General features: G+C 33.7%; 1 pseudogene; it reads right to left on the bottom strand.

Annotated features, from left to right (window-relative positions):
* Positions 1-10,532: 10,532 nt before the first annotated feature.
* Positions 10,533-10,651, bottom strand: LOC112484204 (annotated as a pseudogene).
* Positions 10,652-11,132: the final 481 nt, after the last annotated feature.

Genomic DNA, 11,132 nt, shown 5'->3' with positions numbered 1-11,132 from the left:
GAATGAGTCATATTATAAACAAACAGAAAAGAGAACAAATTAGCCAATCAAATGAATCTTCCTAAAATTGTTTATAGTGTCTAAATTCCCCTCTGATATATTTTGACATTTTTGTAAAAAGAAAATAAAAATAGCTAATTAATAAAATAAAAATATTATGCTTTTATCCTTAAATATCATAAATTTGTTCCTTAATATAGTCCAATTGTTTTTAAAGTAGTTTATATCTTACTGTAGAGCACACATATCATGTTCTAAAGATTAGCAATATACAGTTAACTGAGATGTTGGTTTCTCTATAAAATCATTATTTTTATCCTTATCTGAGTTTCTGAAATAAGAAGATTTAATTGGCTGGAGTCAGATTTTCACAGAGATATTATATGCCAATTGTTTAATTTGCCCTAAGAATCACTGTCACGTCTAATAGTTGTCTAAAAATTTCCATGTTATATGGCAATTGAATAATTTAGAAGAATCTCTTCTTTATCTTCATTATTGTTTTTGGAATCTATAAATTTGATCATATATAATGTTCCATAACTATAAATACAGATGAAAGAAGCTATATGAGAAGAATGCACATTCGACTTTTTTTGATGTGGTTTAAAAATTTTTATATAAGTAGTTTGAATAACACCAGCTTAAATTATTATTTTATAGATAATTCAATAAGCATATTTTACTTAAATTTGACCTTTTTCTTAATATAACAACTATTAATTTATTGTCACTCTAATGCATTAGCAAGTCTATTAAAGATGAACAAATATTTCTTCTTCATAAAGAATATAAAAATAAACTATTTAGTAATGTCAGGATAATTAACAGCTATCAAAGAATAAAGGAATTATAATTTTAGAGTCCTAAAAAAGTCATTTCAGGAATAAAACACTCCAAGATTTATCAACATTTAAAAATCTTTTCTCTATTATCTCACTGTCTCAATGTATTTTTCTTCCCATGTATCACATTTCATTTAGTGTTTTAGAATGGTCTAGAAGGAACAAAACATGCATGTCTCATTTAAATAATAATTTCTTCTTCTTTTTCCCATTTTTTTCTTCAAATAACTTTCAAGTGAGAGGGATTTACTAAACCATACTATTCAGTTCTTCAGAAGAACATGAGAATTTCTGAGTAGATCAAATCTGTCCTTCTAGAGTTTATGTGAATTCTAGAGTCCAGTCTGAACTTAAAGGAAAACAAATTCCTTTGATAAGTCTCCTCTCATATAGGCTTGAAGTGAGAATTCAGATGTGTGGTACATTAGATTTACACGACACCCTGTTACCAACATCTCCAAACCAGAAGTGAATCTAAATATGTCATGCATTTATAAGCACTCTCTTAAAGTTTATCTAGCTGAGGTTCAGTGGATAAACTTTTTAAAAATGGGAGCATCTTAATATGGAAAAAATACCTGTTTTTAAGATGAAAGCTAACAGCTATAGATACTGGTCTTGATCTAGACAATGTGGCTCACTTCCTGTCCTCCAGCGGTATTTAGGAGAAGTTTTTAATTTAATGTTCTTCCTTTTTTTTTTTGAAATAAATCAGCATCAAATCTGAAAAAATAAAAACATTAATTTGACTGATTTGGCTGTAACTTACTTCCCTCATTCCAAAGAATCATAAAAATCAAGGAAGCTCCCATAATATGAAAATAAAAGACAAATTTAGAAACTACATTAAACTTAATTGCTACATATACTTTGCAATTATTCATTATTTGAGTGAATTTTGGCATCAATTAGAAAGTATAATGAAAGAATCTTTCATTTTATGTTAATCTTGGAACATAATGGAATAACATAAATATTTTTAAAATAACTGTTATTGGTGTTATAAGCATGAATTTTCTAATATGAAAAACTTAATTTATTATCAACAACCGAATATGTCTGACTATATGTAATAACAAATAAGAAATGATGATAAGGTATAGCACTAGCTGGAAAGTCATATGCCCAAGTCATGATCAGAGGAATATGAAGTTATTTAACTTGATACCCTTTTGGATCATAATAGTGGGTATAGTATTTTTTTTTAAGAGTGGGAGAACCCTCTCTTCCAAGTATGTAATTTTCTCTCAGTGGAATCAGTTAACAAAATCTCCCACACTGAAGGCCTCATAGAAGGAAAAGAGTGCTCATATATAAGCATAAAAATATTTACCTCATTATGTACTGGACTATAACATGTCTGGCATTTAGTAAAAATTACAAGGCATACAAAAAAGCAAGAAAAAAAGTCTAATGATAGAAAATAAATAATCAGAACCAGAGTCAGTTGTTAGATGTTGACCTCTCGAGGAATTTAAATAATTTTGATTAAAAAACAGATGCTAGTGGTAAAATAGACATGCAAGACCACACAAGTAATTTTAACACAGAGATGGAAACTATAAGGAAAAATCAAATGAAAATGCTAGAAATCAAAAATTCGCTAAGGGAGAAAAAGGAAGAATTTGATTGCCTCATCAGTAGACTAAACACAGCCTAAGAAAAAGTCAGAGAAGGTAAAAATGTGTCTCTTTCCTCTTTCCTCTTTCCTTTTTTCTTACTTTCTTTCCTTCCTTCCTTTCTTCCTTTCTTCCTTCACTTAGTCATTCAAACAATGATTATTGAGTAGTAGTATAGGCTCTAGAGGATATGAGAAATGCAACCCAGTAGATAAAAACTAATTTGGGGACAAAATTAAAATAAGGACTTTGAGATTTAAATCTCCATGATATTATGTTTTTGTGAATAAAGAAGTTGAAAAGCTGCATGTAAACTTAATTAACTCCCAATTTTAGACTGTTACACTACAAATTGGTATTATTAAGCCCATTATTTTTTGTTTCAACAGGATAAAAAAAAACTGTGAATTATGCTTGACAGTTAGAAAGAATGGACATGAACAATAAATACAAAAGTGGCCTTCCTTTATAACAATCTCGTACTCTACACACAGTGGTGATTTTAGATGGACCAGAACATGTCTTTTTATTTTATAATAATGGAAATAGGATATCTTTTCTTCTTTTACAGCTTTGCTCTTAGAAATGTTAAAGTGTTTAATTTAAAAGAGAAATTCTAAACAAAAATATACAACAATATTCTTGTATATTGTTATTGCCGTAAGTGTGCCACCTATAGTCAAATTTTTGTGATATGTTTTTCTACTTTAATATTTAAAAAATCTCTTCCAATACAGGAAAATCTTTAACCATCCATTAATACCAATGTGATAAACTTAAATCTGAAGATCTTTGAAAATTCTTGAAAATTATTTACTGATTGCAAAGAAGAGCTATGACAAATATTATGTTCAAGTATAATTTACTGTAATAAAATATTAGGTCTGAAATACATGGAATAACCTGAGAATTCATCTAAATACCAGATAATGTTTTGATTACTGATTTAAGTAAAGCTCTACTTATACATTGTTCCTCATATTGCTTACATTTTAATTTGGGAAGCCAACAAATATATAGAGATACTGAGGAGTCAATTGGGAATATCTGTCTAAATTTGGAGGACAGCAATTGAGAATGAATCTAGAGAATTAGGAACTGATTTTAATCAGGTGGTTGTATGTAGCAGTTAAAATGGTTAAACTGGATAAGATCATATAGAGAAAATGTGTAGAGTTAGAAAAGAAGTGACTGAAGTCAGACCCCTAGAGAATATCAATATTTGTGTAGAAGAAAGAAAAGGAGTCCATTCAACATACCAAGAAAAAATAGCTACAGAAAGAGAATCAGATTACTAGAAAGTAAGTCTTAATCAGTAGTTCCAAATAAATTGGTACCCCTGGGGCAACTTATTATTTTTCTACTACAATTTCTCATCTTCAAGGTATAATATTAAGAGTGATTAGTAAGTAATATAATGGTAATAATAATAGTTGAAGGTTAAGAGACATATAAATTACCCTGCACATAACAGCTCACTCAGTTTTAGATACTATAATCATTGTTATGACTTTTGCTACAGAGAACATTATTAAAAATAATAGATTACAGAAGAAAAATTTAAAAACATGAAAAGAGCTATTAGCTTTGAACTAGAGGAAAGTCACCATATCCCTGGAGACTTAAAGGAGACAAAGTTATGTTCAGATTTATTAAGTTATTAAAGTGTCATAATAGGGAAATAGATAGTATTTAGGCTTGATGGACTCAATATTGTCTCTGAAGTAGAAAGGGAAATTGATATTATTTGGAAGCTTCGAGAGAGTTAAGTAAGTTGGCTAACTCTAATGTCAACAAGACACAGTTTGATAAGAGGTCTTCAGTGACCAAAGAAGTTCAGAAAACAAACTTACTTTAGGATCCAGCTGATTGGAAGGAGTGGCAGTAGAAATCAAATTCGTGGTGGGGTGTTTTTCAGGTAGGACTAAGAGAAACAAAGAGTTATATCAGCTATCAAGATAATATTTTAAAAAGTCAAGGATGAAGTCTGGGCTGTGTAAGTAAGAAACTGAGACTACTAGGGAATAAAGAGAATGGAATATAATTGGAGTGTTGAAGGGTGCGGTGTTCTATAAAAACAAAGAAAAATTCTTAGCTTCTACCTGTTCCACCTTTCAAAATATATGTCATGGTTACGTCCTTTTGAAAAACCTTGGTTTCTGTTACTGGCAAGATGGCGGAGTAGGTAAACACAGTACTCATTTATTCCCACAACCACATCAAAATTACAACTAAATTACAGAACAGACATCATGGAGAAACACTTGAAATCTAGTTGAACAAAAGTCCTATAATTAAGGATATACAGAAAGTAATGTGGAGACTGGTAGGAGGGGCGGAGAAGTGAAGAGCCTGGCTCTACACCTATGTGTGGTGGTTAAAAATCAGAAAGGATATTTCAACTGTAAAGCTCCCCCCTGAGAAGTGAGGGGTCCCAGCCTCATACAAGACTCCCCAGCCTGGTATTCCAGTGCTTAGTAGAGAAGTCCATACAACTTCTGGCTATGAAAACCAGCAGAGATTGTAGCTGAATGAGACAGAGGCTGTGGGAGTCTCAGGCATTCCTCTTAAAGGGTCTGCACATGCACTTACTCACTGATAGGGTATGAGTTCCAGCTCTAGTGCAGCAGCTCACAAGGTGCCAGCAACATATAGGGATGAACTGAATTTTTTGGCTTCAGGATGAGGGCTAGACAGGCAGTTTTCTCCCATATAGAAGTGCTGGCAGAAGCCATTGTCCCAACATTAAGCCCTCTCCTCACCCAGCCTGCACACAGATGTGGGCTAACATTGTTTGACCCACACTGGTCATTCCCTGAGACCTCGCCCCGCCCAATTTGAGGGCCCACCCAAGCTACTTCCAGTGGCTTTTCCATACAAACAGCCTGTCTTGGCTCATGCTATAGACGTTCCTAAAATCTAACAGAGGTTCACAAACCCCAAATAAGATGTTGGCCTTGGTGTGTCCCATAGCCCTTGCTAAACAGCCTCAAACCTGGGACTAGTGGCTGTTGGCATCAGTTCATAGCTTAGCCTCTCCCAGGCCCCTCCAGCAAAGCACAAGTGGCTACTGTCTGTAGATCACTTTGTAGATTATACTAAGTGGACCCAGGCAGGGCACAGGCAGCAGCTTACCTTGGCCTGCACCAAAGCACCTCCCAATAGGCCCTTGAACCAACACACCCAGTGGCCAGATTCAGACCACATCAGAGTACCGCCCAACCACGTCTACAAATGACATACCCAAAAGGCAGATGGAGCAGGCACCAGAGGCCTGCTAAAGCAAATCCTAGTCCATAGGGTCAACTCCTGTATAATAGCACTATAGTCAGAGCCCAGTTCTCACAACCAATCAGCCTGAGGGTCAGTCCCTCCCATTGATGTGCAAAGAGCAACCAAGGCTCAACTACAACAAGAGGGCACACACAATCCATACAAAGGACACACCTGAAGCACTCAGCTGTGGTGACCAGGGAGACTGTACCACTGGGCTCCCCAGGACATCTACTAGATAAGGTCTTTCTGCTAAGACTGAGAGACATAGCAGCCCTACCTTATACATAGAAACAAATATGAGGAGGCAGCCAAAATGAGGAGACAAAGAAACATTACCTAAATAGCAAAATTGAACAAAGCTCCAGAAAAAGAACTAAACAAAACACAAGCCATAGGAAACACAAAAATGGAGACAGAAAACATAAAAAAGAACCAGTCAGAAATGAAGAATACAATAACTGAAATGAAGAATACATTAGAGGAAATCAACAACAGATTATATGAAGCAGAGGATTGAATCGGATTTGGAAGAAAAGGTAGCAGAAAACACCTAATCAGAATAGCAAAATAAATGAATGAATGAATGAATGAAAGTGAGGATAGTTTAAGGCACTCCTGAGACAACATCTAATTTACCAACATTTGCATCTTAGGGGTACAAGAAGGAGAAGAGAGAAAGCAAGGAATTGAAAACCTATTTGAAGAAATAATGACAGATAACTTTCTAACCTAGCAAAGGAAATAGACATACTATCTCAGGAAGCACCAATAGTCCCAAACAAGATGAACCCTAAGAGGCCCACACCAAGGTATATATCATCATTAAAATGCCAAAGGTTAAAGACAAAGAGAGAATTTTAAAACCGGCAAGAGAAAAACAATTAATTATCTTCAAGGGAGCTCCCATAGCCTGTCAGCTATTTTCTCAACAGAAACTTTGCAGGCCAGAAGGGATTGGCAGAAAATGTTCAAAGTGATGAAAAGCAAGTACCTACCACCAAAATTACTCGATTCAGCAAAGCTATCATTTAGAATTGAAGGGCAGAAAAAGAGCTCCCAGACAAAAAAAAAAACTAAAGGAGTTCATCACTACCAAACCAGTATTACAAGAAATGTTAAAGGGACTTCTTAAAGAGGAAGAAGAAGAAGGAGGAGTAGAAAAGGAAGGAGATGGAAAAGGAGAAGTATAAAATATATAAATAGTAAAATGTCAATAACTATATATCTATCAACAGTTACTTTAAATGCAAATGGATTAAATGTTCCAATCAAAGAACTTAAGGTGGCTGAATGGATAAGAAAACAAGGCCCCTACATATGCTGCCTGCAAGAAACTCACTTAAGATTGAAATACACACATACTGAAAGTAAATGCGTGTGAAAAAGATATTTCATGTGAATGGAAATGAAAAAAAAAAGCTGGTGTAGAAATACTTATATCAGACAAAATCGACTTTAAAAAAAGAGAGAAGGACCAGTAATCTTACTTTTCTGAAGGAAAACCTAAAACACTACTTCGAAAAGACATATGTATCCATATGTTCACTGCAACATTATTTACAATAGCCAAGATATGGAAGCAACCTAAGTGTCCATCAATAGAAGAATGGAAAAATAAAAAGTGATACATATGTAGAATGAAATATTACTCAGTAATAAAAAAGAATAAAATCTTGCCATCTGCAACAATATAGATGAACCAAGAGGGTATTATGCTAAGTGAAATCATACAAAGAAATACATGATTTTACTTATGTGGAATCTAAAAAACAAATGAACAAGCGAAACAGAAACAAACTCATAGATATAGAGAACATTTTAATGATTGCCAGATGGGAAGGAGTTTGTAGGGGTGGATGAAATAGGTAAAGGGATTAAGAAGTACAAATTGGCAGCTACAAAATAGTCACAGGGATGTAAAGTACAGCACAGGGAATATAGTCCATAATATTATAATAACTGTGTATGGTGTCAGATGGGTACTAGATTTATTGTGGTATCACTTTGTAAGTTATATAAATGTCTAATCACTATATTGTATACCTGAAAGTAATATAATAATGCACATCAACTGTAATTAAAAAATAAAAAATAATTAAAAAAAAAAAAGAAAACCCCTTTAATGTTTAGCCATGAATGAGAAAGAAAGTGAGGAATTAAAAGAATAGAATACAATAGAAAGATTAAAGGACTGGAGCATTCTATGAAGTCAAAAACCAAATTTCCAATTTTCAAACCTTTTCATGTATCATATGTTGTCATTCCCTTGTGACTGCCCCTGCGATATCTTCTCATCACAACCAAATTAACATAAATTTCTAAGCTCAAATAACCTTCATCTTTATTCTTTCCTCCCTGATCCATTTGTCTTTGACTTTCCCCATCCCTCTATCTTCTCTGAATTAGTTCACTCTCTTAGTTTTTTCTTATAACCTACACATACTTCCACTTATTCGCATTTACGATTTCTTCATCTGTTGATGCCATCAATTAGGGCCTTGGAAGGTTTAGGTTCTTGTAAGGGTTCAGAACATGTCACTCCAAGATTTGCCCCTGTGGTATGTGGATTATTTTGAGCTAAAGGCAACTGAGACCCTTTGGGCTCAAGAGAAATATCTGCTTCCCCGCTTAACTATCCAGAAGAATTTAAATCAGGAGCCTGGCCCACAATAAGAGTTAAAACCAGAAACGACTTTTTACCTATTTATATGGTAGGGCAAACTAATAATTACAGAATAATTTCTCCCTGAAATTACCTTCTGAAGTCCCAAGGTGCCTTACCTCATTTTTAGCTCAGAATGTTTTATATACCTCAATTTCCCTTTCTGTCTCTGAAACTCTTATGTATATGGGGTTCCCATACATTTGTATGTAATTAAATTTGGTTATATTCTCTTCCTAATCTGTCTCATGTCTATTCGATCATTAGACCAGTCGAAAGAATCTTAAGGGTAGAGGAAAGTTTCTTCCTCCTCTGCATTCTCAATTCTTTACTTCCTACTGTAGTGCGACAAATGTGAACTGAGAGAGGTAAATTGAGGGCTCTGGTGAAGATCTGGGATTAAGGTTGTGACAAATTATGAGCATGAATAAATCAGAGAGATGGTAGAATGATGACTAAATGTACTGTGAACCCAGCTTTGGTTGGAGAATATAATTTATAGTGTTCAAGGTTATCCATTATGAGAAATAAAATGAAGTACTCAAAACATATAGTTATTTTGTTGGTACCTAAACTGGTTTAAAATGATTAAAGTTTTGTTTATATTGCCATTGATAGCCTGAACAATGGAAATGATTACACGCCAAAGAATGCATTTGAAATTTTATTTTTTGAGGAAAAGAAATGTGGTTTTATAACCAGCCTGTGGTGAAAACATCTTAAATAATTATCAGCCCAGTTAGTATGAAACCACAATTCAGACCCAGCATATTCAACGTGAGCTAACAGGAAGAGTATAAACAATTCAGGAAATATTCTGCAGTCTTCTGCTGGCTCAATATGTATTAGATAGGCCTTCTTAATAGGCCTATCCCAACATGCTGGTAGTATGAAGTAACATGGTAGATAAGAAACTGAAGAAAGATTGTCCAGACAAACCTGAAAGGAAAAAGACAATACCGTATTATCTATTAAAATTATACAATACTCTGCCTCTTATGCACAGTTTTGTTTTCTGCTGTTTTAGTTACCCATGGTTAACTGTGGTCAGAAAATATTAAATAAAAAATTCCAGAAATAGCGTGATAAAATCTCATGCTGTCCCACTACGCCTGCCCCAGGATGTGGATCATCCCTTTGTCCAAAGTGTCCATGCTCCATATGCTACCCAACTTAGTAGCTTTCTCGGTTATCAGATCAATTTTAGTGGTCACGGTGCTTGTGTTCAAGTAATCCCTTATAGTAGCCTAGTGCTACAATTCCTCTGTCATTCACCTCACTTCATTACATCCTGTAGGCACTGTGTTATTGCACCTCATCACAAGAAGAGTAAGTACAGGAAGATATTTGAAGAGAGAGATAGATTTTCATATAACATTCATTACAGTATACTGTTATAATTCTTTTATTTTATTATTATTGTTAATCTCATATTGTGCCTAATTTATAAGTTAAACTTTATTGTATGTATGTACAGGAAAAACATAGTCTATATAGGCTTTGGTGCTATCTGTGGTTTCAGGCATCTACTTGTGGTCTTGGAACATATCCCCCATGGATAAGGAGGACTTCTGTATTCCCAAAATAATGTATGTTTGTATGCAGATCACACACACTCATTCATATAGTTTGGTAGATTATATTTTATAACTATTATTAGTTTATATTCTCCAGTGCCTAACATGATACATAGCGTACAGTAAGACTTTAATAACTACTTGTTGTACAATTAATGAGTGAGTGAAAATTAATAGCCAGGTTCTTCAGTCTAGCATAAAAAGTAATATTTGTTTATTTAATATTGTTAAATATTTACTATTTCAGTCAATTTTGAAGGAACATTTAACTATTCTTATTTTCCAAATAGTTTATTTGACATAAAATATTACTGCTTTCTACATTTTAAACCTTTTGATCTAATTGAAATCTAGATTTTATTAAAATAATTTTATTATGAAAAATGACTGGGCTGATAATGTAAGAAATCACTTAAAATTATTTAATTCTTCAAAATCTATTACACATTTTTTAGTTTCTATTTCTATTTCAATTCAGTATCTTTTGCCTATGTTTTTCCCTGTCGTTGCTTTGCTTAGTCTATTTCTAATTTTCTTTTCTTTTCTTTTTTAATGCTTATAGTATCCGGTATTCCTAGGTGGTCTCCCATCCAAGTACTAACCAGGCCTGACCCTGCTTAGCTTCCAAGATCAGACAAGATTGGGCACATTCAGGGTGGTATGGCTATAGACTATTTCTAATTTTTTATAAGGACTTAGTTTAGGACTTAATGCTGATGCGTCACTTGACTTTTTTGTTCTACCATATCCTTCTCATGCTTCTAACTTAGCATTTAGCCCATTGTATTGCCATTTCTGTGTCCTTGTCTAGAACAGAGCTTAATGAGGGTGAGTTTAGTATCTTATTTCTCTCTTTCACATCTCTCACATTATGGGACACATGATCAGGTGTTTTTTTTTTTTTTTAATGCCTGTAGCATTTGGTATTCCTAGGTGGTCTCCCATTCAAGTACTAACCAGGTCTGACCCTGCTTAGCTTCTCAGATGAGATCAGATGAGATAGGGCACGTTCAGGATGGCATGACTGTATATCATGATCAGCTTTTTAAAAATGTAGAACAAATATACGAATAATGATAGCAAAGGGAATGTTGCTATTTATAAAAAAAAGACTATATTTTCAGCTCTTATCCATAGTAGTTATGTTATTATT

The sequence above is a fragment of the Pteropus alecto genome, unplaced genomic scaffold (assembly GCF_000325575.1).
Source record: "Pteropus alecto unplaced genomic scaffold, ASM32557v1 scaffold237, whole genome shotgun sequence".
Lineage (NCBI taxonomy): Eukaryota > Metazoa > Chordata > Mammalia > Chiroptera > Pteropodidae > Pteropus > Pteropus alecto.
Note: the sequence above shows the minus strand (reverse complement) of the source record. Positions and strands in the feature narration are given on the sequence as shown.